Consider the following 25,982-nt stretch of genomic DNA (forward strand, 5'->3'; position numbering starts at 1 on the left):
TATGCCTATAAAGCACCTGCCGCACTGGCAATCTGTCATGGACGATCCTCCAGTTCAGATCCATCAAGCCGTGATCTAACCCCTTAGGCTGAACACGGGTCCACACCTCCGTCCGTATACCCAATACTACCGGAGTAACCTTCCGAGTCTCCATCACCAATGTATACAGTTTCCTATGGTCCTGGCAGACATCCTTGTCCCCAAAATGAAACGTTTCTTTCCTCAACTCTCTCGCTCTCCTATAATGAGCGGGAGCTGACGCTGCATGCGGCCTCGCATTCGACCACCCATACACTGTCCTCATACACTCTTCAAACCACAGACACACAAAACTCTTGCACCGCCCCCCAGCACCTCCACCAAGAACCCTACACAACCCTGAAAAAAACACACAGTCTAGTTTGAGGGAGAAGTTGGGGACCCCCCTCCCACCTTCACTGACCTCCATATACATGATGTCCCTCCTGACGTATTCATATTTCCCTCCCCACATGAACTCAAAGACCATCCGTGTCAACAGTCTCCTAAAGGTCTTTGGCAGTGGATATACATAAGCCAGATACATTAAAGCTGGCAAAACGTCGGCTTTCAAAACAATCACCTTCCCCAAGAAGGACAACCGCCGTGACTTCCACAACCCAAACTTCACCCTCACTCGTGCAAACACCAAGTTCCAATTAAGCAACTCGTTCCCTTTCTTTTGAAAAACTACCCCTAAAATCTTTACCCCATTCTCAGATTCTTGTAGCCCGCCCGGCACCGACCACACTGTACTCCACCCGCCACACCCCATTGCCACCGACTTCTGCACATTAAGCTTGGACCCAGAGGCAGCTGCGAACTGCCCGAACCTGTGCAGCGCTTGCCTCACACCACTCTCAGATGTCAAAAACAGTGTGGCGTCGTCTGCGTACTGCAGGATTTTAAGTACCTCACCTCCGCTCCCTGGTAGCCACAACCCATGCACCGCCGGGTCTGCCCTCAAGCAACATGCCAAAGCCTCTACAAACAGCACATACAACAAGGGGGACAGAGGGCACCCTTGCCTCACCCCAGAAGACTGCAAAAACCACTCCCCCCTATGCCCATTAACCACCACCCTGCTACCTACCTCTGTGTACAAAATCCTTAACCAACGCAAAAAAAAATCCCCAAACCCTAAATGTGCCAAAATCCTAAATAAAAACCCGTGATGAACTCTATCAAAAGCCTTCTCCTGATCCACGTTCACCAGCAACAAAGGGATCCTCTGAGCTTCCACCCATGCGATCACATCTCTGACCAGAACTAGGTTCCAAAAAATCGATCGCCCCGGGACTCCGCAGGTTTGGTCCGAATGTACCAAATCCGGCATCACAGTCCTCAAACGGCTCACGAGGACCTTAGCAACCAGCTTGTAATCCGTGGACAACAAGGTGATTGGTCTCCAGTTCTTTAAGTCCGTCATATCCCCCTTTTTAAACAAAAGCACTATCGAACCATCCCTCATAGTCCTACTCAACTTGCCATCCCTGTAGATCTCATTCAGGACAGCAAGGAGCTCTGGTCCCAGCAGATCCCAAAAGGCGGCATAGAACTCCCTAGGGAGCCCATCCACCCCTGGGACCTTCCCATCCTTGAGAGACTTTAGAGCACTTTCCAATTCCTCTAAAGTGAGGGGCTTCTCCAAGGTCTCCTTCACACTGCTAGACAACCGGTTTCTCAGAAAACTCAAGAAATAATTCCCCAGTCCTTCATCAACCACTTTCTCCTCAAACAGCTTGGAATAAAATTCTGTTGCACACTCCACCATCTCTGTGTTCGTATGCACCACATCACCGTCCCTAGTGCGCAATGCTTTAATCACTGTCCCCCTCTGTCTCACCCTCACCTGCTGAAAGAAGAAGGCAGAACACGTCTCATGCTGGTCAATATAATTCTGGCACCTACGTACCAAAAATCGCCGAGCTTTGTCTTCAAAAAGGGTTCTCAAACGGGCTTTTAAGGCCCTCAATAAACCGTGATCCATGGCTTGCCCTGCATTCTCCCTAGTATACAACATCTCGATCCTCTTCACAGCTTTCTCCACCTCTTTCATATCCTTCCTCCTAACACTTCTACAAAAATCCCCAACAAACACCCTGATCTTTCCTTTAACACATTCCCACCAATCAACCAAAGATGGAAAACAACCTTGCAACCCAACCCATTCCCTGAACCATGCCCGAAACTGCCTCCTGAAATTCTCATCCTGCAAAACTGTCACATCCATCCTCCACACATCTCTTCCGAAGCTCAACGTGCCGAGCTCCAACTCACACAGCACCCCATCGTGATCAGAAAACCACGATGGGCGCAAGACCATGCCCACCACCCGCACCCCCTGGGGCACAAACCAGTAATCTAATCGGCTCCTGACACCCCGCGAGTTCCTCCACGTACATCCCTGCTGGTTAGGGAAAAGACACCTATACGCGTCTTTCAGGCCAAACTCCCTCACTACCCTCCCCCAAAACTGTCCTGTAAAATCCACCTCACGCCCCTTATCCAAACACACATTAAAATCTCCCCCCAACAACACCACACGGTTTGTATAAAGCAGTGGCGTTATGGCTTCAAAACATTCCTTCCTCTCCTTAAGGTTCACTGGGGCATAAACATTGATTAACCGCAAGCACACGCCCATCCACTCCGCATCCACACACAGCACTCGGCCTGGCCACACAGACATTGCATCGCCCACCGCCCACCCCCTCCCATTAAACACCATCCCCACTCCCGACGAACGAACCCCACCCACACTCCATCTGGCTTCCCCCTCCTTCCATTCCTCAGAAAAAAACCCTATATCTCTCCTATCCTTTAAATGAACCTCCTGTAAGAATGCAACCGAAAAAACCACGGACTTCAAAGATATAAAAAACGCCGTCCTTTTCACCTTATCCTGCAACCCTCTCACATTTGCAGTAAAGGCAAAAAAACCCATTGTTGCATTATTAACTAAAATCCGCACTACTCAAAAATTCCTCTATATTAGCCGTGTCGTGTGTTGGACCCTCATAACTGCCTACGCTACTCGGAGAGCTAGCAGACCAGATATGACCTATCTGGCTTCCGCCCCACTCCCCCAACCTATCTTCTGTATTACCCCAACTCTCGCCCCCTACAGCTGGGGCCTCCATAGCAACACCTCCACCCTCACCCGCTTCCTCCCTTCCTATAACTTTCGTTATTGACCTGGGAGGCGAGAGCGACTCCCCTCCAGGCTTGTCCTTCTGTTTCCGCTTCCTTTTTTTCTTTTTCCCCACCACTGTTTCAAAGTCATCTCCCCCGCTTCCCTCTTCTGCCGTACTGTCACCATCACTCATCTCCATATCCTGCAGATCCCCAGAACCCACCCCCCCCCCCACCTCTCCCAAATCTCCCCTGTCCCCAGATTCCCCAGTGCCCTCTACCCTATCGCTCACCAAACCACTACCCCCCGCCCCATCCCCCTTATCTTCAGCTACTTCTCTCTCAACCTCACTCCTCTCTCCCCCCTCCACCGGTAACCCAGCTCCCTTATCTCTATCCTCCCCCACTGTAACCCCTTCCCCACCCCTTCTAAACCCGTCCCCCTCTTCCCTCGCCCTCCCCCTACCCTTTTTCTTTTTCTTGCCCCTCCCTGCGCCCCCTACCTTCCTAACTTCCTCCTCTGTACCACCCAATTCCATATCCCCACCTTCCTGCACTCCCTCCTCCTCCTCCTCGCTCGTCCCTTCGTCTTCCTGGAACCCTGCTAGTCCGGTGCGAAGAGCTATTACCCTCTCCGGCTGCCGTTCAAAACAATCTTTAAACAAATGTCCCGCCTCATTACACAAGGAGCACCTCGGCCTCTCCTCGCAATCCCTCACCTCGTGTCCCTCCTTCCCACACCTCCGACAAATCATCTTAGTGCAATTTGCCACCAAGTGACCCTCCCCCCCACATCTTCTACACAGTTTCGGTTGCCCTGCATAAAACAAATAACCCTGATTGGAACCCAAGAAAAAATTAGCCGGTGGATGCCTGAAACCATCCTTCGACGAATTGTCCGGCTGAAACCGGACTCTATACTGCCACCGACCCGTCCATACCCGCACCCCATCCCTCAACATCCACCCATCGTTCAAGATTTCCACATACCGACTCAGAAAAGCATAAATGTCCGTTTCCAACACAAAAGGGTTGTGCATGTGCACCGTCACCACTCTGTCCTCTTGTGCCCAAAGTCCCACCACTTCAAAGTTCTCCAATTGTCCAGCATCCTTTTTTTCTCTGGCCGCCCGAAACACATTCCAGTACATCGTTGCAGATTCAAAGGTCACATTGAAAAATCGCAGAGAGACATAACTCTGCACGCAAAACACATCCTTCAAATCCACGCTCAAAACTCGCATCAACACATGCCGGGAGAAGTCCTCTCTCCCCGGCATCAGGCCAACATCACCCAACCACCGGAACTGGATGGTGTTCTTCAGTCCAGGCCCTGCTGCAGGCTGACCCCTCCAGTTCCTAGCCTCCATGTCGCCGGCAAAAGAAAGTCACAAAAGCCCCGGGAAATCGCCTGGCTCCCCAGCACAGGGTAACCCCTGAGCTGAGGAGAACCCAGGCCGCGCTGCAAGGTGACGATCGCCTTCACCAGTCCTTGGAGACGCCCGATCCTTCCAAAAGAAAAAAAGGACTCCGACCCTCCTCCTGGCTCGTCTGTATCCCGGACTTCAAAAAAGGTTCCGCCGCGCCTTCTCTCCTCTTCCTCTTCTCCGCCGTCGCCCTTCTCGTCCCCCAGCCAAGTCCTCAAGCCGCGGGCCTGCCACGTACTTTTTGGATCTTGGCCAAAAGGCCGAGAAGCGATGCCCGACGCCGGCCTTGGGCGGGCGCGCGGGCGTCCGGCTGGCGCGCAGCGGCGCAGGCCGACGCCTCTGGAGCCCGGTCCGCACGCGGCTGCCGGCCGCCCGGACTCCGCTCTCCCCCTCTCTTGCCTGCCTGCTTGCTCGCCTGCCTGCCCGCCAGTCCCGGGCGGGGGCCCTGCTCTTTGATCTCCTGTCAACGGCCCGACAACGACCGCAGCCGCGGGGGGCGCCAGCCGGCCGGCCTCCTTAGCTTAGGCCCCTCCCACCAGCAGCAGCCGTGCCGAGTGAGCTGCAAGCGAAAGCGGACCGTCGGCACCTGCGGGCAGAGGCAAGGGGCAGCGCTCTCTCGGGAGGGACGGGGACACACACACACCTGCCTGCCTGCCGAAAAAAAGAAAGAAAAGGTGTATATACTAAGTTTTTTGGAGGGAAAACGGCCGGCTGTCGAAAGGGGCCCGCCTGCAAGGACGGGGACACACACACACACACACACACACACACACACACACACACACACACACACACAAGCCACGCCTGCCTCCCTGGAAAAAGGAGGAAAAAACTAAGTTTTTTGGAGGGAAAACGCACGGGAGCCGAAAAGGGGGCCGGCCTGCTTGCCGAGAGAGTCGAGGCGCGGGAAAGTGCACGGAGGGAGCACGGGAACGGGGAGGGGGAGAGAGAGAGACACAGAGACACACAGATGGACGAGAGACGAGACCGGAGAGGAAGGAGCTCCGGTCCACCTCGCTTGCTTGCTAGCTACGTCTGTCTTTTCACCGCTGAGAGAAGGTAGTGCACCGTTCCCGGAGGCGCTGCAATACCGGGCCGATGCGTGGAGAGGACGGAGCAAGCTCCTGATCCAGCTCCCTGTTCCAAAAATCCGTTTAATATGTGGTCCCCCGATGGGGGACGTATCAGATATTAAACTGATAAGAACAGATTTTTTTTTTTTTTACATTTATTATGACAATACAAGACAAAATCACAGAACATAAATCACAATCCACAAACGGCAAAACTTATTCCATTAATCCAGCAGCGGTTTCCATTTTTCTTTTGCTGCGTGAAAACCCCACCTACGCACTTCTACTGACAACATCTTCTGCAGCTCAAAACGAACCCTCCCACATATTGCCCCAGCCCCTTCCACATGGCCATGCTTGACCAAATTGTTTCTCGATCCCCATAACACAAATTTTACCATACTGATTAAAAACCAGGTTACAAGGTCGTGTCTCACAGATCTTGAAGACCTGCCCCACCGTCTCAAAATTTTATCCCCAGATAGAACAAACCCCGGTTCCAGTTTATTAAAAAGATCCGACATCTGCCCCCACACTGCTTTTGCAATTCTGCAACCCCAGAACACATGAGTGATAGACTCCACCTCTGCACATTGCGGTCTTGGGCAAGTCGCTGAACGAGCCAGCTTATGTCTGTGCATTACCTCCCTTACTGGCAGACGTCCCCAAACACACATCCAATTTAAGTCTTTGAGCCTGTTATCCAGGCTCTTAGGTTGCACCCTTTTCCAGACATCAGTCGGAACCACCACATTTGTTCCCTTTTCATTGCTCTTAGCTGTCTTATATAAGAGCCTGTGGGAGACAATCACTGACCTGTCCGCATCTTTTGCGTATTTCCTTAGCCATGCAGCCGCATGTTCGTAGAACCACGGTAGAATTTCAGCCTTGGGAACGTCGTTCCTCCACACTTCTGAAGGCCTGACGACCCAGGCAAACCAAAGCCGGACAAAGAACTGATGTTTATATGAGATCTTGTCATCTACCGCTTTACAAAGGTCAGCCACAAATATGGCATCTAGTTTAATGGGTAGATCTGGGACTTCTCTACCTCCCTCACCAATGTCCCTGTACATATCTAGACGCTTCACATACTCATAACCACCCCCCCATACAAAATCAAACACCATCTTAGTTAAGGAGCGTCTAAAACAAGCCGGCATAGGAAAGACCTTTGCAATGTGCACAAGACTTGGTAAAATGTCACCTTTCAGTACCAAAACCTTCCCTGAATAGGACAGTGATCTTTTTTTCCACAGGCCAAGTTTGCTATTCACCTGGGATAAACGAGTCTCCCAATTCCTTCTTCCAGTCCCTTCCCTGTCAAACTGCACTCCCAATATTTTCAAAGAATCCGTTTCCAGAGACAGACCTCCTACCACCTCATCCCTGTTACTCCAAGGGCCGAAATACTGCACACTGCTCTTATTTCTGTTCAATCTTGCACCTGTGCATTGGTTAAAGACTTCTATCAGCTCCAGTGCGACTAAAAGGCTTCTATCTGAGCTCAAAGTTAAGACAACATCATCCGCGTAGGCCAACACTTTAGTTTGGAGGCCTCCGCTTCCCGGGATCACTATGCCCTCAACCCTTCTATCTCGTCTTATCAACTCCAATAGTGGCTCTATGTAGACTACATATAAAATTGGAGACAAAGGACAGCCTTGTCTGACGCCCTTGCTTACATCAAAGGGTTCACTCATAAAACCATTTATGTTGACTCTGGTGGAAGCACCTCCATACAGGGCCTTCAGCCATGAGATGAAACTACCGCTGACACCATAACGATCTAACACATCCCACAAGCATTGATGATCCACCCTATCAAATGCCTTCTCTTGGTCAAGACTGGCTATCAACAGACACTGATGTCTGTCTTCTGCCCAAGCAATGGTATCTCTGAGCAGGCCAAGGTTCCAGTGTAGGGACCTACCCGCCACGCCACAGGTCTGATCCGGCTGTATTACTGATGGCAGGACTTTCCTTATCCTATCACACAAAATTTTTGCCAAGATTTTATATTCGACACACAATAATTGGATAGGCCTCCAATTTTCTAGCCTCTTAGGATCACCTTTCTTAAATAACAGAGACAAAACTCCCTGTGCCATTGTGTCTCCCAAAGCTCCACCATCTAGAATTGCTTGAAAGACTTCGAGCAATGATGAACCTATCAAATCCCAGAAAGTCAGGTAAAATTCTACCGGGATGCCGTCGACCCCCGGAACTTTCCCAGTTTTCATTCTCCGAGTCGCCCCCTCAACTTCGGCTAGCTCAATGCGTGTCACTAGAGCCCTGTTTTCTTCAGCACTGACCTTCTTCTCAATGTGCTCCAAACCACCAACCCCCTTTACAGACTCCCCCTCCCTCTTATTGAAGTAAGTAGTAAAATATTTTACGGCTTCATCCAACATTTCATGCGGAGTACTTACCACCTCCCCCTCTGCAGTAAACAAACTCCCGAATGCTCTTTTAACCCGCTTGGCTTTGACTGATTTAAAAAGCAAACCTGAGACCTCTTCTTGTCCATCCAGAAAACCGATGCCAGCTCTGATTAAGAGCTCTCTGGGTTGTCTAAGGTAAAGTTCTCTAAGTCGCGCCTTCAGCTCCTGGGCCTTCGAGAAATTAAAATCTACACCTTTGTTTGTCTCCTCATACATGTTTTCTAACTCTTTTTGAAGCCTTCTCACTTCAAAGTTCTTTCTTTGGTTTCGGCGCTTACAATACCGGATTGAGATTTCCTTCACCTGCCACTTAACATACTCCCACCATTGAATTAGTGACGGCCACTCTTGTTTCTGTCCTAGCCAAAAGGACCATTTGTCTCTGATTAGCTCCTTGTAACCGTCCTCACTCAGCACGGCTGTGTTTAATTTCCAGTAACCTGGACCAAACTTGACCCCCACACCTTCCACCTCCACCACCAGCAATTCGTGATCTGAAAAGTAAAAGGGTACGACCGAGGCTTTAGCAATCACCAACCCTCGAGACAAGAACACGTAATCCAATCTTTTGGCGGCCCCTGCTGCATTCCTCCAGGTAACTGGGGGAATCAACCCTACTGCTGCGGGCCCTTTACGACAGAAACTATCAAAAAGGTCAAAATCCCTCAGCAGTTTGTTAATTTCTAGGGATCCTGCTGTTCTTTTATTTAGATCTTCATTAAAGTCACCGGCAATCACTAATTTTCTATTAGTCACACACCAGGGGACTAGGTCGGAGAAAAAGCTCCCCCTAGAGGTCCTATCTGCCGGTGCGTAGACGACTATAAACCTCGTCTTTGTGTTTAAATAAACCCCATCCACCACCAGGATTCTCCCTGGCCGCACCATATAAGTTTCTGTAACCTCAATGTGAATATTCCCAAATAATATACCAACCCCAGAAGAATGAACTCCCCCCACACACCAAAAGGACTTCCCCGAATCCCAATCTTTAGAAAACCGCTTCACATCTGTATCACCACCCAAATGCACTTCCTGTAAAAAACATATATCAAACTTATTTTCACGCAAAATTTTAAACACAGCAATCCTTTTAGACCTATTTTTCAATCCTCTAACATTTACAGTTAAGATTTTGAAGGTCATCTCGACCTCCCACCATCTCTCCCCCCAGGATCCACATCTGGTTCTGCAGAGCTGTCCGTCTCCGAAGAACTTGTGTCACTTGTCCTATAAGGGGTTGAGCCCTCCTCCTCTGAAGTGGACTGCACCACGCTCGGAGCCACCGAAACGCAGCGCAGGTAAGGCGACTCCGGTACTCTTTCTTTTAACAGGTGCCCCTTCTGACCCCAATGCGACACTGCAGCCTCCTCCCGCTCAGGGGAGGATTCCATCACCATGCCTTCTTCTACATCCTCCTCTGCGTGAGCGTCCTCCTTGGCCTTCTTCTCCTCCCCCGCAGGCAGCTCTTCTTCGGAATCCTCCCTTGGCCTTTTCTGGACTGCCACATTCCCCTCCAGGTCGAAGTCACCCAGGTCCATCGCCAGGCCATCTTGCGGCAGGTGCTCGAACAGGTCCACGGCTCTAGCCACCTGACCAGCAGGTAAGCTACCGCTGCTGTCCAAACCGGTGTCTGATGCTTCACTCACATCCACTTCTGCTCTCTCCTCACCCTCGATCTCTTTGCCGTCACCTGTTTCGACGTTTCCATTCCTGTTCCCCTCTGTCCTCTCAGTTCCTTTGCCTTCCTCTCTTCTTTCGTCTTCCTCATCTCCTTCTTGCTCCGAGTCAGATTCCACCGGTGCGGCATCTGGGAAGCTTCTCTCTTGTTCCCTGGCCATCTCCGGGTCTCTCCATACGCATTCTCTATACAGATGGTTTGTATCCCCACACAGAGAGCAAGTTTTCTGGAAACATCTCCCTTTAGTGTGGTCCCGTGCTCCACACCTCGAACAGGAGGTGGCAGTGCAGTCTTTGTCCATGTGGCCGAAGGAACAACACTTCCTGCAGTAGGACGGCTGGTTCTGATAATAAATGTAACCTTTGCTTTGACCCAGGAAGAAAGCCGACGGGGGGTGCGAGAACCCGTCCGCGCGCCCAACATTCCGCCTGAGCCGCACCTGGTATCTGCGCCTCCCGTTCCAGACCCGGAATCTGTCACCAATTATCTGGGGGCCTGCCAGGACATCCACATGCATCCACAGGTAAGCAGTGATAATGTCATCCTCAATGAAGGGGTCATGCATAGTTACGATTATAAATCGCACATCATCCTGAGCCAGACCCAAAATCTCAAAGTCCCGTAACAGTTCATCATTCACCATTTCCTCACACTTCCCAGAGACTCTCTTGTAGATCTGGTCATTATTAAAGGTCACATCAAAAAAGCCAAAAGGCCTGTTTCCTTGCAAACACTTCACTTCAATAGGTATCGCTTTCAGAATTCCAAACAAAATCTTGCATTCAAACTCATATCTACCCATCATTTCTTTCTCTCTCACCCATTTAAAACGCAAGGTCCATTTCAGCCGAGGAGCCTGGCTGGCCCACCCGGGGGGGGCCTGGCCCTCGGCCATTGCGGGAAAACAGCCTTCCGACACTCTTCTCAAAGGTCTTCAAAAGTATCCTCCTTGCAAGAAAAAGCAACTCTCCGGAAAACAGGAACCAGCAACACGAAAATTCCCTCTGGATCCAAAAGTCTGCAGGCACTGGTAGCGGTCCAACGATCTCTCCCCTGGTCTTGGCCAAAAGGCCGAGAAGCGATGCCCGACGCCGGCCTTGGGCGGGCGCGCGGGCGTCCGGCTGGCGCGCAGCGGCGCAGGCCGACGCCTCTGGAGCCCGGTCCGCACGCGGCTGCCGGCCGCCCGGACTCCGCTCTCCCCCTCTCTTGCCTGCCTGCTTGCTCGCCTGCCTGCCCGCCAGTCCCGGGCGGGGGCCCTGCTCTTTGATCTCCTGTCAACGGCCCGACAACGACCGCAGCCGCGGGGGGCGCCAGCCGGCCGGCCTCCTTAGCTTAGGCCCCTCCCACCAGCAGCAGCCGTGCCGAGTGAGCTGCAAGCGAAAGCGGACCGTCGGCACCTGCGGGCAGAGGCAAGGGGCAGCGCTCTCTCGGGAGGGACGGGGACACACACACACCTGCCTGCCTGCCGAAAAAAAGAAAGAAAAGGTGTATATACTAAGTTTTTTGGAGGGAAAACGGCCGGCTGTCGAAAGGGGCCCGCCTGCAAGGACGGGGACACACACACACACACACACACACACACACACACACACACACACACACACACACACACACACACACACAAGCCACGCCTGCCTCCCTGGAAAAAGGAGGAAAAAACTAAGTTTTTTGGAGGGAAAACGCACGGGAGCCGAAAAGGGGGCCGGCCTGCTTGCCGAGAGAGTCGAGGCGCGGGAAAGTGCACGGAGGGAGCACGGGAACGGGGAGGGGGAGAGAGAGAGACACAGAGACACACAGATGGACGAGAGACGAGACCGGAGAGGAAGGAGCTCCGGTCCACCTCGCTTGCTTGCTAGCTACGTCTGTCTTTTCACCGCTGAGAGAAGGTAGTGCACCGTTCCCGGAGGCGCTGCAATACCGGGCCGATGCGTGGAGAGGACGGAGCAAGCTCCTGATCCAGCTCCCTGTTCCAAAAATCCGTTTAATATGTGGTCCCCCGATGGGGGACGTATCAGATATTAAACTGATAAGAACAGATTTTTTTATATTTTTATTAGAAAAAAGTACGTTAACAAATCATAAAACAGTCCCACACCAACACCCCCCTAATGTCCCGTGCACAAATCCTTCCAGCGCTCTTTTGCTGCAGCAAACCCCCATCTGTGAATGTCCCACTGGACCCTCCTGGCCACCTCCTCCTTCACCCTCCGCAGGATCCCAAAAGCAGGCTTCTCCACGCCGTGCTTCACCAGGTCTGTCCGGGCATCCCAGATGAAGGCCTTGACCAGGCTGACCAGTAGCCACAGCAGGAACTTCCGGTTCCGGCCCCGGATGCCGGCGATCCCTTTCAGGACGGACGCTTGCGTGATGGGGGAATCGGGGCTTACCTGTGCAAAGAGGGTCCCGCACGATCTCCACACCCTCTGGGCGAAGGCACACTCCCAGAAGACGTGACCCACCGTCTCTTCGCCCGCGCAGCCGTGTCGCGGGCACAGGCTCTGTCTGGAGAGCCCGTGCGCATGCATGACGGCCCTGACCGTCAGCCGACCCCACACGCAGAGCCAGTTCAGGTCCTTCAGCTTGTTATCCAGCCCCTCCGGCTGGACCCGCTGCCAGATGATCCGGGACACACCCGGGATCGCCGGCCGTTCTTCCGCCTTCACCATCCTGTACATGGTCCTGTGATTCAAACAGTTCGTCCCTTCCTTGATCCCCGGGTGTGCCCGCAGCCACCGCACTGCGTGGCGGTAGTGCAGCGGGAGCCGCTCTGCTTTGGGGGTCGTGTTGGTCCAGACCGTCAGGTGCCGCATGCTCGCCGCCAGCCAGAGACTGACAAACCGGCTGCACAGGTGGGCCGGGTTGTCGTGCAGGACCGTGCACAGGCTCGCTATGAAGGCGCAGTCCAACTTCGCCGGGAAGTCCAAGATCCCCCGACCCCCATCGGCCAGGGGTCTGTACATATCACACCTCTTCACCCGTTCGTAGGTGTGACCCCAGACGAAGTTGAAGATGCTCCTCACCAGATCTCTCCGCTTCCGGACCGGCAGGGGGTACACTACCGCCAGGTGGAGAAGCAGAGGCAGGACTTCCGCCTTCAGTACCAGCGCCTTCCCGATCCAGGTTAGCGGTCGTTGCTGCCACAGGCCTAGCTTCCGGTTGACTTTCCGGAACCCGGCCTCCCAGTTGACACCTCCAGGATCTGTGGAGTGAAAGCTCACCCCCAGGATCTTCAGCGGCCCAGTCGTCCGTGACAGACCGCCAAAGTCCCGCGGCTCGCTCGGCCAGGTCCCGAAGACCTTCACTAAGCTCTTGGCCCTGTTCAGTCGGGCGCCGGTACCTCTTGAGAAATCCTCGACAATGCTGAGCGCCCTCCCCAGGCCGCCTTCAGAGCCCAGGAAGAGCGTGACGTCGTCTGCATATGCCGCGATCTTCGCCATCTGCCCTCCTCCACCTGGCACCAGGATCCCATCCACTCCCGGATCCCTCCTGAGCTGGTCCAGGAGGATCTCTAGGAAAAGCACATACAGCAGGGGCGAGAGAGGACAGCCCTGTCGCACACCACACCGCACTGGAATATGCCCGCCCAACGCTCCGTTGACGCATACCCGGGATGCCACCCCGTTGTACAAGGTCCGGACCCACCTGACAAACCCGTCCGGCAGACCCTTCCTCTTCAGGAGTGCCCACAGAATCTCGTGATGGACCCGGTCAAAGGCCTTGGTCTGGTCGAGGCTCACCAGCAGGAGCGGCAGGCCTCTATCTTCCACCCACGCGACGACGTCGCGGATCAGCTGCAGGGTCCAGCTGATCTTGCGGCCTGCCACACCACACGTCTGGTCAGCCTGCACCAAGGCCGGCATCACTGTTCTCAGGCGGCCGCCCAGCACCCTGGCCAAGATCTTATAGTCAGTGCACAGGAGCTGGATTGGCCGCCAATTCCCCAGGTCTGCCTTGTCACCTCCCTTATGGACGAGGGAGATGACACCGATCTTCATGGTGGCACCGAGCCCATCACGGTCCAGCACCTCGTTGAATACCTGCACCAAGAGCGGCTCCAGCTGGTCAAAAAAGGTGAGGTAAAACTCGGTCGGTAGACCGTCTATGCCAGGGACAGTGCCCTTCTTCATCCCCATCAGGGCAGATCGGATCTCTGCCCCTGACACTGCCCCGCCCAGAGCAGCGGGGTCGTCTACCGCCGGCTCCACTCCGTCCAGGAGCCTGCTCCTGATACCGGTGTCGGTCTCCTTCTCATCAAACAGGGTGCTGTAATATTCTGTGGCACACTCCAACATCCCGGGTATGGAAGTGGCTACAGACCCGTCCGTCCTCCGAACGCCGTCAAAGAAGCCTCGCTCTTGTTGCCTCCTCACGGCGCCGAAGAACTGGGACGAGCAGCTTTCGTCATTCTCCCTCCAGACTCCACGGAGCCTGAAAAGAAAGTCCTTAGCCCACTGCAGCCACTTACCCCTAAGCAGGCTCTTGATGTGGGCGATCTTCTCCCCCTCGTAAGCGCCCCCTTGGTTCAGCTGCGCATACAGTGCCTCGAGCTCCTCCTGGAGCTTGGTGCACTGGCGGTCCTCCAAACTGCGGCGGATCCTGCAGTACTTCTTCGTCACCACCGCGATGGTGCGCTTGCAGGACTCCCACCAGTGCACCGCCGAACTGAAGGCGTCCCTCCTCTCCGCACATGCCCGCAGCACTGTAGCGATCTTCCTCTGGTATCTCGCCTCCTGCAGGACTTGCCTGTTCAGCTTCCAGTATCCGGCCTGGAAACGAGGGTCCTCAACACCAAAGGAAGCCGTCAGCATGTGATGGTCGGAAAACCAAGTAGGGGTCGCTTGCCTGCTTAGGGTCGTCCAGTTCGCCGAAGTGAAGACATAATCCAGCCGCCTGAAGGTCCCCCTTCCGTTGTCCCAGGTGTGATGTGCGACATTCTGAAATCCGTCCCGCAGGCCAAAATCTGCAATCAGAGACCGTAACCCATGGGCACCCTCACCTTGTGAGTCCCCCAGGTCGATGTTAAAATCCCCGCCGATGATCAGCTCTCTGTTTGTGTACAGCAGGGGCTCCAGATCTTTCAGGAAGGAGCCCTGCTGCCGCCGGTCCGCCGGGACATACACACCGATCAGCCGGGTCCGCACCCCGTGCCGGGTCCCGTCGACCACCAGCAGGCGCCCGGGGACCACAGAGCTGACCACCTGTGCCGCAAACCCTGGGGAACCACACAGGATGCCCACGCCAGAGGAGTTCACCCCCCCAACGCTCCACCACGAGGGCCCCTTTGTCCACTCCTTCTGGTAAGCGAGCACATCGTCGTGGTCTTTCAGATGGGTCTCCTGCAAAAAGCAAATATCCAAAAGCCTTTGGGACAAATATCGGAAAACTCCAGCTCGTTTCTCCCGGTTCCGCAGACCCCTCACATTAGCCGTGGCCACTGTGAAGGTCATGGCTGCTCCGGGGGGCTGTCACTCTCCATACCGTCGCTGGAGCTAGAGCTGGGTGGATGCTCTGCCCCTGCTGCACTGACCGAACTGTCGGTGTCTGTCCCCTCGATGTAGGTGACCGAAGGGACTGGGCTCACGCCCACCTCCATGTCAGAGACGGGGTCGGGCCCGGGATCGAGAACAAATCCGGGGCTGAGACCGAGGCCGGGGTCGGGGCCCCGGTCAGGGTGGGGGTCGGGGTCGGGGTCGGGGGGAGGGGGGTCGGGAGAGGGGTTGGGGCTGGAGCCCGGGTCAGGGTCAGGCCGGCGCGAGTACTCGCGGTCCGGGGTGTCGACCTGGCACGTCACCACAGGGCTCCCCTCACCTGAAAGGCACTGCGCCACAGAGAAGGGGCCCCGTGCCACGACTCTGTCTCCCTGCCCAGGGGGGAGGGAGCCTGCGGTGTCCCCCAGCTCCTGGCCGTCCTGCGTTGACGCTGGCGCTGCCCCCTCCTCCATCTCCTCCTGGTCTGCCATCGCCTCCCGGTCTGCCATCACCTCCTGCTCTGGCGCCGTCACCAGAGCTGCTACCGTCTCCGGGACGAGCTCCGCCTCCCCGTAGTACTCCCTGGATGTCTTCTTCTTCTTGTCGCCCGTCTCCATCTGTCCCTTGCCAGCCTGCGACCGCTTCCTAGGCTTCTTCCTCAACACGGGCATGTGGTGCATCTCCTCCTCCTCCTCACCTGCCCCCCGCGCTGCGGTTGGTCCTGCGTCTGCTCGGGCGGGGGGGGCCTTCACCACATCCGCCCAGCTCCCGACCACCCCGTCTTCGGCCCGAGATGGTCCCTCCTGCGGGTCGTCGCCGTCCTCCTCATGCTGCCTCCCCTTCCCCTTCCCCTTCCCCTTCCGTCTCGGCCGCACCACCACCGTCCATCCGGCATCCTTCCCGGCTCCCCCAGGGACCGCTCCACCACCATCCTGATGTTCGTCCTCGGTGTCCCCAGCCTCACTGCCTTCCGACTCCGTTTCTCCCACCGCCAGGCCGGATCCGTCATGGACAGCTCTGGCATACTCGGCGTTCCTAAGGAGGCAGTTGCGATACAAATGTCCAGTGTTGCCACACAAGGAACACTCTTTAACGGGACAATTCCGGGCCTGATGACCCCGCCGGTGGCACTTCCCACACTCCGCCGCGTTGCACTCGGCCTCCCGGTGCCCGGACTCCCGACACTTCCGACAGAACGGCGGCTGATTCCCGTAGAACAAGTACCCCCTACCTGGACCAATGGCGAAAGTGGCAGGCGGGTGGGCGAAACCGTCCTTACTTCTGTCGTCTGGCCTCAGCTCAACGTGATACTGCCTCTTCCCGGTCCAGACCTTGTAGGGGTCCATGATGATACGAGGGGGGTCCAACACGTCGACGTAACGACGGAGGAAGGTCGTGACGTCACTATCGGGAACAAAGGGGTCAAACATGTGCAGAATCACTGACCTTTCATTGTTGCTCTGGAGCCCCAGACACACGTAATTCTCCAGCCTGCCACTTTCCTTAGCCTTCATGATCTTCTCGGAAGCGCCACGATGTCCTTTCTCCTCCACGAACGAGAGATCCATATAGCGCTGCGCCCGATTCCCCTGCAAGCACTTGATATCCGCCACGTCCAAACCCAGGATCCCAAAAAGGATCTCCTCTTCGAAGACGTCCCTCCCCGGCATCTCTCCATCCGGCTTCCAGATGAAGCGGATGGTCTTCCGGATCTTGGGACCCTCCTCAGCCGTCCTCGCCGCCCCGGGATCCGCAGCCATCGTTCCGCAGCCTTTGCGGCTGCCGAAGCAGCCTTCTCACCAAAACCGAAGTCTTCTGGTGTCCAAGCGTCCAATCCAGGAAACGAAAATCCGAAGCGCAGTCCAGGCCAATCCAAAGTCCAAATCCGGCAAATCCAGCAGCGTAGTCTCCTCCAGGCGGTGTCCTCTCCGGTCTTCTCTCCCCGGTCTTTTGGTGTTACCTCAGCCGCGGGCCTGCCACGTACTAAGGATCGCAGCCAAAAGGCCGAGAAGCGATGCCCGACGCCGGCCTTGGGCGGGCGCGCGGGCGTCCGGCTGGCGCGCAGCGGCGCAGGCCGACGCCTCTGGAGCCCGGTCCGCACGCGGCTGCCGGCCGCCCGGACTCCGCTCTCCCCCTCTCTTGCCTGCCTGCTTGCTCGCCTGCCTGCCCGCCAGTCCCGGGCGGGGGCCCTGCTCTTTGATCTCCTGTCAACGGCCCGACAACGACCGCAGCCGCGGGGGGCGCCAGCCGGCCGGCCTCCTTAGCTTAGGCCCCTCCCACCAGCAGCAGCCGTGCCGAGTGAGCTGCAAGCGAAAGCGGACCGTCGGCACCTGCGGGCAGAGGCAAGGGGCAGCGCTCTCTCGGGAGGGACGGGGACACACACACACCTGCCTGCCTGCCGAAAAAAAGAAAGAAAAGGTGTATATACTAAGTTTTTTGGAGGGAAAACGGCCGGCTGTCGAAAGGGGCCCGCCTGCAAGGACGGGGACACACACACACACACACACACACACACACACACACACACACACACACACACAAGCCACGCCTGCCTCCCTGGAAAAAGGAGGAAAAAACTAAGTTTTTTGGAGGGAAAACGCACGGGAGCCGAAAAGGGGGCCGGCCTGCTTGCCGAGAGAGTCGAGGCGCGGGAAAGTGCACGGAGGGAGCACGGGAACGGGGAGGGGGAGAGAGAGAGACACAGAGACACACAGATGGACGAGAGACGAGACCGGAGAGGAAGGAGCTCCGGTCCACCTCGCTTGCTTGCTAGCTACGTCTGTCTTTTCACCGCTGAGAGAAGGTAGTGCACCGTTCCCGGAGGCGCTGCAATACCGGGCCGATGCGTGGAGAGGACGGAGCAAGCTCCTGATCCAGCTCCCTGTTCCAAAAATCCGTTTAATATGTGGTCCCCCGATGGGGGACGTATCAGATATTAAACTGATAAGAACAGATACTACACTTGATCTTAGCCAAAAGGCCGAGAAGCGATGCCCGACGCCGGCCTTGGGCGGGCGCGCGGGCGTCCGGCTGGCGCGCAGCGGCGCAGGCCGACGCCTCTGGAGCCCGGTCCGCACGCGGCTGCCGGCCGCCCGGACTCCGCTCTCCCCCTCTCTTGCCTGCCTGCTTGCTCGCCTGCCTGCCCGCCAGTCCCGGGCGGGGGCCCTGCTCTTTGATCTCCTGTCAACGGCCCGACAACGACCGCAGCCGCGGGGGGCGCCAGCCGGCCGGCCTCCTTAGCTTAGGCCCCTCCCACCAGCAGCAGCCGTGCCGAGTGAGCTGCAAGCGAAAGCGGACCGTCGGCACCTGCGGGCAGAGGCAAGGGGCAGCGCTCTCTCGGGAGGGACGGGGACACACACACACCTGCCTGCCTGCCGAAAAAAAGAAAGAAAAGGTGTATATACTAAGTTTTTTGGAGGGAAAACGGCCGGCTGTCGAAAGGGGCCCGCCTGCAAGGACGGGGACACACACACACACACACACACACACACACACACACACACACACACACACACACACACACACAAGCCACGCCTGCCTCCCTGGAAAAAGGAGGAAAAAACTAAGTTTTTTGGAGGGAAAACGCACGGGAGCCGAAAAGGGGGCCGGCCTGCTTGCCGAGAGAGTCGAGGCGCGGGAAAGTGCACGGAGGGAGCACGGGAACGGGGAGGGGGAGAGAGAGAGACACAGAGACACACAGATGGACGAGAGACGAGACCGGAGAGGAAGGAGCTCCGGTCCACCTCGCTTGCTTGCTAGCTACGTCTGTCTTTTCACCGCTGAGAGAAGGTAGTGCACCGTTCCCGGAGGCGCTGCAATACCGGGCCGATGCGTGGAGAGGACGGAGCAAGCTCCTGATCCAGCTCCCTGTTCCAAAAATCCGTTTAATATGTGGTCCCCCGATGGGGGACGTATCAGATATTAAACTGATAAGAACAGATACTACACTTGATCTTAGCCAAAAGGCCGAGAAGCGATGCCCGACGCCGGCCTTGGGCGGGCGCGCGGGCGTCCGGCTGGCGCGCAGCGGCGCAGGCCGACGCCTCTGGAGCCCGGTCCGCACGCGGCTGCCGGCCGCCCGGACTCCGCTCTCCCCCTCTCTTGCCTGCCTGCTTGCTCGCCTGCCTGCCCGCCAGTCCCGGGCGGGGGCCCTGCTCTTTGATCTCCTGTCAACGGCCCGACAACGACCGCAGCCGCGGGGGGCGCCAGCCGGCCGGCCTCCTTAGCTTAGGCCCCTCCCACCAGCAGCAGCCGTGCCGAGTGAGCTGCAAGCGAAAGCGGACCGTCGGCACCTGCGGGCAGAGGCAAGGGGCAGCGCTCTCTCGGGAGGGACGGGGACACACACACACCTGCCTGCCTGCCGAAAAAAAGAAAGAAAAGGTGTATATACTAAGTTTTTTGGAGGGAAAACGGCCGGCTGTCGAAAGGGGCCCGCCTGCAAGGACGGGGACACACACACACACACACACACACACACACACACACACACACACACACACACACACACAAGCCACGCCTGCCTCCCTGGAAAAAGGAGGAAAAAACTAAGTTTTTTGGAGGGAAAACGCACGGGAGCCGAAAAGGGGGCCGGCCTGCTTGCCGAGAGAGTCGAGGCGCGGGAAAGTGCACGGAGGGAGCACGGGAACGGGGAGGGGGAGAGAGAGAGACACAGAGACACACAGATGGACGAGAGACGAGACCGGAGAGGAAGGAGCTCCGGTCCACCTCGCTTGCTTGCTAGCTACGTCTGTCTTTTCACCGCTGAGAGAAGGTAGTGCACCGTTCCCGGAGGCGCTGCAATACCGGGCCGATGCGTGGAGAGGACGGAGCAAGCTCCTGATCCAGCTCCCTGTTCCAAAAATCCGTTTAATATGTGGTCCCCCGATGGGGGACGTATCAGATATTAAACTGATAAGAACAGATACTACACTTGATCTTAGCCAAAAGGCCGAGAAGCGATGCCCGACGCCGGCCTTGGGCGGGCGCGCGGGCGTCCGGCTGGCGCGCAGCGGCGCAGGCCGACGCCTCTGGAGCCCGGTCCGCACGCGGCTGCCGGCCGCCCGGACTCCGCTCTCCCCCTCTCTTGCCTGCCTGCTTGCTCGCCTGCCTGCCCGCCAGTCCCGGGCGGGGGCCCTGCTCTTTGATCTCCTGTCAACGGCCCGACAACGACCGCAGCCGCGGGGGGCGCCAGCCGGCCGGCCTCCTTAGCTTAGGCCCCTCCCACCAGCAGCAGCCGTGCCGAGTGAGCTGCAAGCGAAAGCGGACCGTCGGCACCTGCGGGCAGAGGCAAGGGGCAGCGCTCTCTCGGGAGGGACGGGGACACACACACACCTGCCTGCCTGCCGAAAAAAAGAAAGAAAAGGTGTATATACTAAGTTTTTTGGAGGGAAAACGGCCGGCTGTCGAAAGGGGCCCGCCTGCAAGGACGGGGACACACACACACACACACACACACACACACACACACACACACACACACACACACACACACACACACACAAGCCACGCCTGCCTCCCTGGAAAAAGGAGGAAAAAACTAAGTTTTTTGGAGGGAAAACGCACGGGAGCCGAAAAGGGGGCCGGCCTGCTTGCCGAGAGAGTCGAGGCGCGGGAAAGTGCACGGAGGGAGCACGGGAACGGGGAGGGGGAGAGAGAGAGACACAGAGACACACAGATGGACGAGAGACGAGACCGGAGAGGAAGGAGCTCCGGTCCACCTCGCTTGCTTGCTAGCTACGTCTGTCTTTTCACCGCTGAGAGAAGGTAGTGCACCGTTCCCGGAGGCGCTGCAATACCGGGCCGATGCGTGGAGAGGACGGAGCAAGCTCCTGATCCAGCTCCCTGTTCCAAAAATCCGTTTAATATGTGGTCCCCCGATGGGGGACGTATCAGATATTAAACTGATAAGAACAGATACTACACTTGATCTTAGCCAAAAGGCCGAGAAGCGATGCCCGACGCCGGCCTTGGGCGGGCGCGCGGGCGTCCGGCTGGCGCGCAGCGGCGCAGGCCGACGCCTCTGGAGCCCGGTCCGCACGCGGCTGCCGGCCGCCCGGACTCCGCTCTCCCCCTCTCTTGCCTGCCTGCTTGCTCGCCTGCCTGCCCGCCAGTCCCGGGCGGGGGCCCTGCTCTTTGATCTCCTGTCAACGGCCCGACAACGACCGCAGCCGCGGGGGGCGCCAGCCGGCCGGCCTCCTTAGCTTAGGCCCCTCCCACAAGCAGCAGCCGTGCCGAGTGAGCTGCAAGCGAAAGCGGACCGTCGGCACCTGCGGGCAGAGGCAAGGGGCAGCGCTCTCTCGGGAGGGACGGGGACACACACACACCTGCCTGCCTGCCGAAAAAAAGAAAGAAAAGGTGTATATACTAAGTTTTTTGGAGGGAAAACGGCCGGCTGTCGAAAGGGGCCCGCCTGCAAGGACGGGGACACACACACACACACACACACACACACACACACACACACACACACACACACACAGCCACGCCTGCCTCCCTGGAAAAAGGAGGAAAAAACTAAGTTTTTTGGAGGGAAAACGCACGGGAGCCGAAAAGGGGGCCGGCCTGCTTGCCGAGAGAGTCGAGGCGCGGGAAAGTGCACGGAGGGAGCACGGGAACGGGGAGGGGGAGAGAGAGAGACACAGAGACACACAGATGGACGAGAGACGAGACCGGAGAGGAAGGAGCTCCGGTCCACCTCGCTTGCTTGCTAGCTACGTCTGTCTTTTCACCGCTGAGAGAAGGTAGTGCACCGTTCCCGGAGGCGCTGCAATACCGGGCCGATGCGTGGAGAGGACGGAGCAAGCTCCTGATCCAGCTCCCTGTTCCAAAAATCCGTTTAATATGTGGTCCCCCGATGGGGGACGTATCAGATATTAAACTGATAAGAACAGATTTTTTTTTTTTTTTTTTTTATGTTTTTATTACAAAAATAACAAACTACAACACACCAAGGTAAGACAACAACAACATTTCCACCATTCAAACAAAAAGAACAAATCAGCCCCCCCTTGGAACAATAGCAACACCCCATATGATATTACACTCCACAGTCAAGATCAAAAATCAGAAAGCCACAAAGTATAAATAAGACAATATTCATATGAGTTCAAACAGAAAACCTCCAAAACACAGTCACCGAAAATATTTACACAAATTCCTTACATTACCATAATCCCGCCCAGTATGCAAAATTAATCCCTCCTCCATCCCCAACATTTCCATTATTATTATAAAACCAAGAAATACAGAAACAAAACCATACACAGAAAACCAATTCAACACCCCAAAGAAATTAACCCCTTCCACCTTTCTTTTGCCGCTGCAAAACCCCACCGCAGGATGTCCCACCGGACACGTCTGCTGACATCGTTTTTGACTTTACGTAATACCGACACGGCTGTAACACTACCGCCGTGCTCCACCAGCTCCTTCCTAGCTGCCCATATATAAAACTTAACTAAACTTAGTATAAACCATAACAAAAATTCTGTATTCCATTTCCTCGCTCCCTTTATTCCTCGAATCACCACCCGGCTCGTTAAAACAAAATCAAGGGCGACTTTCTGCAAGAGCTCCTCGCAGTGACCCCACACCCTTTGGGCGAAAACACAACCCCAGAATACATGTAGTAGGGTCTCCACCTCAGAACAGTCGGGATGCGGGCACCTGTCCTGCCTGGACAATCCGTGCCTGTGGAGCGTGTCCCTCACGGGCAACCTGTTCCAGAGCAACCGCCAGTTGAGGTCCTTGAGTCTGTGTTCTAGACCCACCGGCTGGATCTACCTCCACTCCTCCTCCGACACCCCCACGACCGCAGGTTCCCCCTTCTCCATAATAACCCTATACATTCGCCTATGATCCGTTGAACCCAAGCCCTTCCTGAACTCCGGATGTTTCTGGAGCCACACCACAGCATGCCTATAATGCCAAGGCAGCTTTTGTGCCTTCGGCGTTGTGTTCGTCCACACTACCAGGTGTTTCATCGTAGCTGCGAACCACAAACGAATAAAACAAACACAGAGGTGATCCGGGTCTTCGTATAGGGTTTTACACAGATTTGCAATGAAAATAGTGTCTAACTTCAACGGGAAGTCCGGAACAGCCCTACCACCCCCCTCCACTGGCCTGCACATGTCCGCCCTCCTTATATACTCATGCGTTCCACTCCAAACGAAGTGGAAGACCGCCCTCACCAGGTCTCGGCGGAGCCGAGCAGGCAGGGGGAACACGCAGGCCAAGTGAAGCAGCAGTGGCAGTACGTCCACCTTTAAAACTAGCACTTTCCCCGTGTATGTCAGCGACCTATTCAACCACAGGCCCATCTTTTGCTTAACCTTCCCCATCCTCAGGTCCCAATTGATCCTGGCCGAGTCCTGTGTATGGTAGAGAACTCCCAGAATCTTCACCGGCCCCGTCACCAAGGTAAGACCACCCGCCACATCTTGTCGTTCTTTCCACTTGCCAAAATATTTAACAGTACATTTTGACGTGTTCAAAAAAGCACCTGTCCCTCTGGTCTGACTCTCTACTATCTGTAGCACTTGTGAAAGGCTGCTGTCAGTGGTAAGAAACAACGAAATATCGTCCGCATAGGCAGCTATTTTTGCCTGTGCTCCCCCACTCCCCGGGACCACCACCCCTTCCACCCGGGGATCACCTCGAATCAGATGTAGAAAGGGTTCTATGTAGAGCACGTACAATAAGGGGGACAGAGGGCATCCTTGCCTCACCCCGCACCTGACTGGAATACCCATGCCTAGCTTACCATTAATGCATACCCTTGAGATGACATTGTTATACAAAACCTTGATCCATCTAATGAAGCCTTCGTCCAACCCCACTCTTTTCATCACCTCCCAAAGGAAAGTGTGATGTACCCGATCGAAAGCCTTGTTCTGATCAAGGTTCACAAGCATCATCTCAAGGTTCCTGTCTTCCACCCATTCTATCACGTCTCTGATCAACTGCAGGTTCCACTTTACGTTTCTGCCCTCCACACTGCAGGTTTGATCCCTACTCACCAGATCCGGCATCACCTTCCTCAGCCGTCTCCCCAATACTCTGGCCAAGATCTTATAATCGGTGCAGAGTAATTGGATCGGCCTCCAGTTCTCCAGATCTTCTTTATCCCCTTTCTTATAAACCAGAGACATGATACCAGTCCTCATCGTTCTTCCTAACTCACCCTCCTTCAGGACTTCATTATAGACCTCCAACAGCACCGGTAGTAACCTGTCCCGGAAGGTGACATAAAAATCTGTAGGAAGCCCGTCAATCCCAGGGGTAGTACCTTTTCGCAGGCCACCAATGGCTTCTCCTATCTCCGTCAGTGTTAGATCCCCACACACACCTTCCACACCAACCGTCTTCCTGTCGAAACCCACCAACCACTCATCCCACAAGCTCGCATCCACTGGTTTCTCTGAAAATAAAAACCTGTAAAAATTAGTTGCACACCTCACCATGCCTTCTATATCTCTGACAATGGACCCATCTTCTCTCCTCAGACCCTCAAAGAGAGTCTTCTTCTGTCTGGCTCGGACCGAGCCGAAGAACTGAGCTGAGCACTTCTCCTCGCCCTCCATCAGGGTGCCCTTAAGCCTAAACAAAAAATCCTTCGCTCGCTCTAACCAAAGTTCTTTCAGCCTGAGCTTGAGCTCTGAAACTTTTGCCATATCAAAAGCACCGCCCTGGTTGGAAGCCACATACAGATCTTCAAGTTCCTGCTGCAATCTCTCAAGCTCTCTTCTCTCTGCTACTTTCTTTTGGCAACAGTAGGAAATAGAAGCTTTGGAGATAGCCCTTTTACAGGCCTCCCACCAAAGAACCGCTGTCGGGTACCTCCCCCTCTGTAACTGGAAGCGTTCCAAAAGCGCAACTATCATGCTCTGATAATCGGCTTCCAATAACACTTTCGTGTTCAGCTTCCAGTAATTTGATTTAGGGTCCATACCATCTGGTATCAGATCAACCGACAGCAACAGATGATCTGAAAACCAAACCGGGGTAACCTGTGCCGCCTGTGTCAACCCACGCAGGGTGGTGAAGATATAATCCAGTCTTCTAAAAACACCCCTTCCGTTACTCCATGTGTGCATTCTCCCTCTCTGACTAAGATCTTTATGACCGTCCTTTAAATGAAACCGTGATATTAATTCCTTAAAACTACCCACACTCGCACCACTCACGTCACACACATCCATATTAAAATCCCCTCCCATCACCACCACCCTATTAGTAAACAGATGTGGCTCAAGATCTCTTAAAAACGCCGCCTGGAGCCGCCTTTCGGCAGGCCCGTAGACAGCTATCAGACGGACCTGCAGTCCGTCCCATACACCATCTACGACCATAAGCCTTCCCGGGACTATGATATTGACATCGTTAGCCGTGAAATTCGGGGTTCCACAAAGGATCCCAATTCCAGACGAGTGCACTCCCCCTACGCTCCACCAAGACTCCCCTTTAACCCAATCTCTCTTAAAGGTGGCAATATCACCTCTCGTGCCTAAATGTACCTCCTGCAGGAAACAAAAGCCGAATTGGCGCGCTTCTAAATATTTAAAGACGCCAATCCGCTTAACATGATTTTTAAGCCCTCTGGCGTTAACCGTACATACTGTGCGACTCATGTTGGATCAAAAGGAGTCCGCAGCTGTAACCCGTCTCCCAAACTAAAGTCACTTTGTATTCCGATAGGGCTAAGGACATTCTCCATCCCACTTGGAACCTGCGGG

The 25,982-nt window shown here is 55.4% G+C and overlaps 6 non-coding genes and 1 pseudogene across 6 annotated transcripts; all 7 read right to left on the reverse strand.

The window, feature by feature from the left end:
• Positions 1-5,637: 5,637 nt before the first annotated feature.
• LOC148806483 (U2 spliceosomal RNA) lies at positions 5,638-5,812 on the reverse strand (annotated as a pseudogene).
• Positions 5,813-11,662: 5,850 nt separating this feature from the next.
• Positions 11,663-11,845, reverse strand: LOC148806484 (U2 spliceosomal RNA). The gene has a single exon (XR_016089585.1). It is a non-coding gene; the product is annotated as a U2 spliceosomal RNA (small nuclear RNA).
• Positions 11,846-18,047: 6,202 nt separating this feature from the next.
• LOC148806485 (U2 spliceosomal RNA) lies at positions 18,048-18,238 on the reverse strand. Its single transcript, XR_016089296.1, has one exon. It is a non-coding gene; the product is annotated as a U2 spliceosomal RNA (small nuclear RNA).
• A 795-nt stretch (positions 18,239-19,033) lies between these two features.
• On the reverse strand, positions 19,034-19,224 carry LOC148806486 (U2 spliceosomal RNA). The gene has a single exon (XR_016089297.1). It is a non-coding gene; the product is annotated as a U2 spliceosomal RNA (small nuclear RNA).
• Positions 19,225-20,015: 791 nt separating this feature from the next.
• LOC148806487 (U2 spliceosomal RNA) lies at positions 20,016-20,206 on the reverse strand. The gene has a single exon (XR_016089298.1). It is a non-coding gene; the product is annotated as a U2 spliceosomal RNA (small nuclear RNA).
• Positions 20,207-21,007: 801 nt separating this feature from the next.
• On the reverse strand, positions 21,008-21,198 carry LOC148806488 (U2 spliceosomal RNA). Its single transcript, XR_016089299.1, has one exon. It is a non-coding gene; the product is annotated as a U2 spliceosomal RNA (small nuclear RNA).
• Positions 21,199-21,984: 786 nt separating this feature from the next.
• LOC148806489 (U2 spliceosomal RNA) lies at positions 21,985-22,182 on the reverse strand. Its single transcript, XR_016089609.1, has one exon. It is a non-coding gene; the product is annotated as a U2 spliceosomal RNA (small nuclear RNA).
• Positions 22,183-25,982: the final 3,800 nt, after the last annotated feature.

This window comes from Atractosteus spatula, unplaced genomic scaffold (genome assembly GCF_055471065.1).
Source record: "Atractosteus spatula isolate fAtrSpa1 unplaced genomic scaffold, fAtrSpa1.hap1 Scaffold_5, whole genome shotgun sequence".
NCBI lineage: Eukaryota > Metazoa > Chordata > Actinopteri > Semionotiformes > Lepisosteidae > Atractosteus > Atractosteus spatula.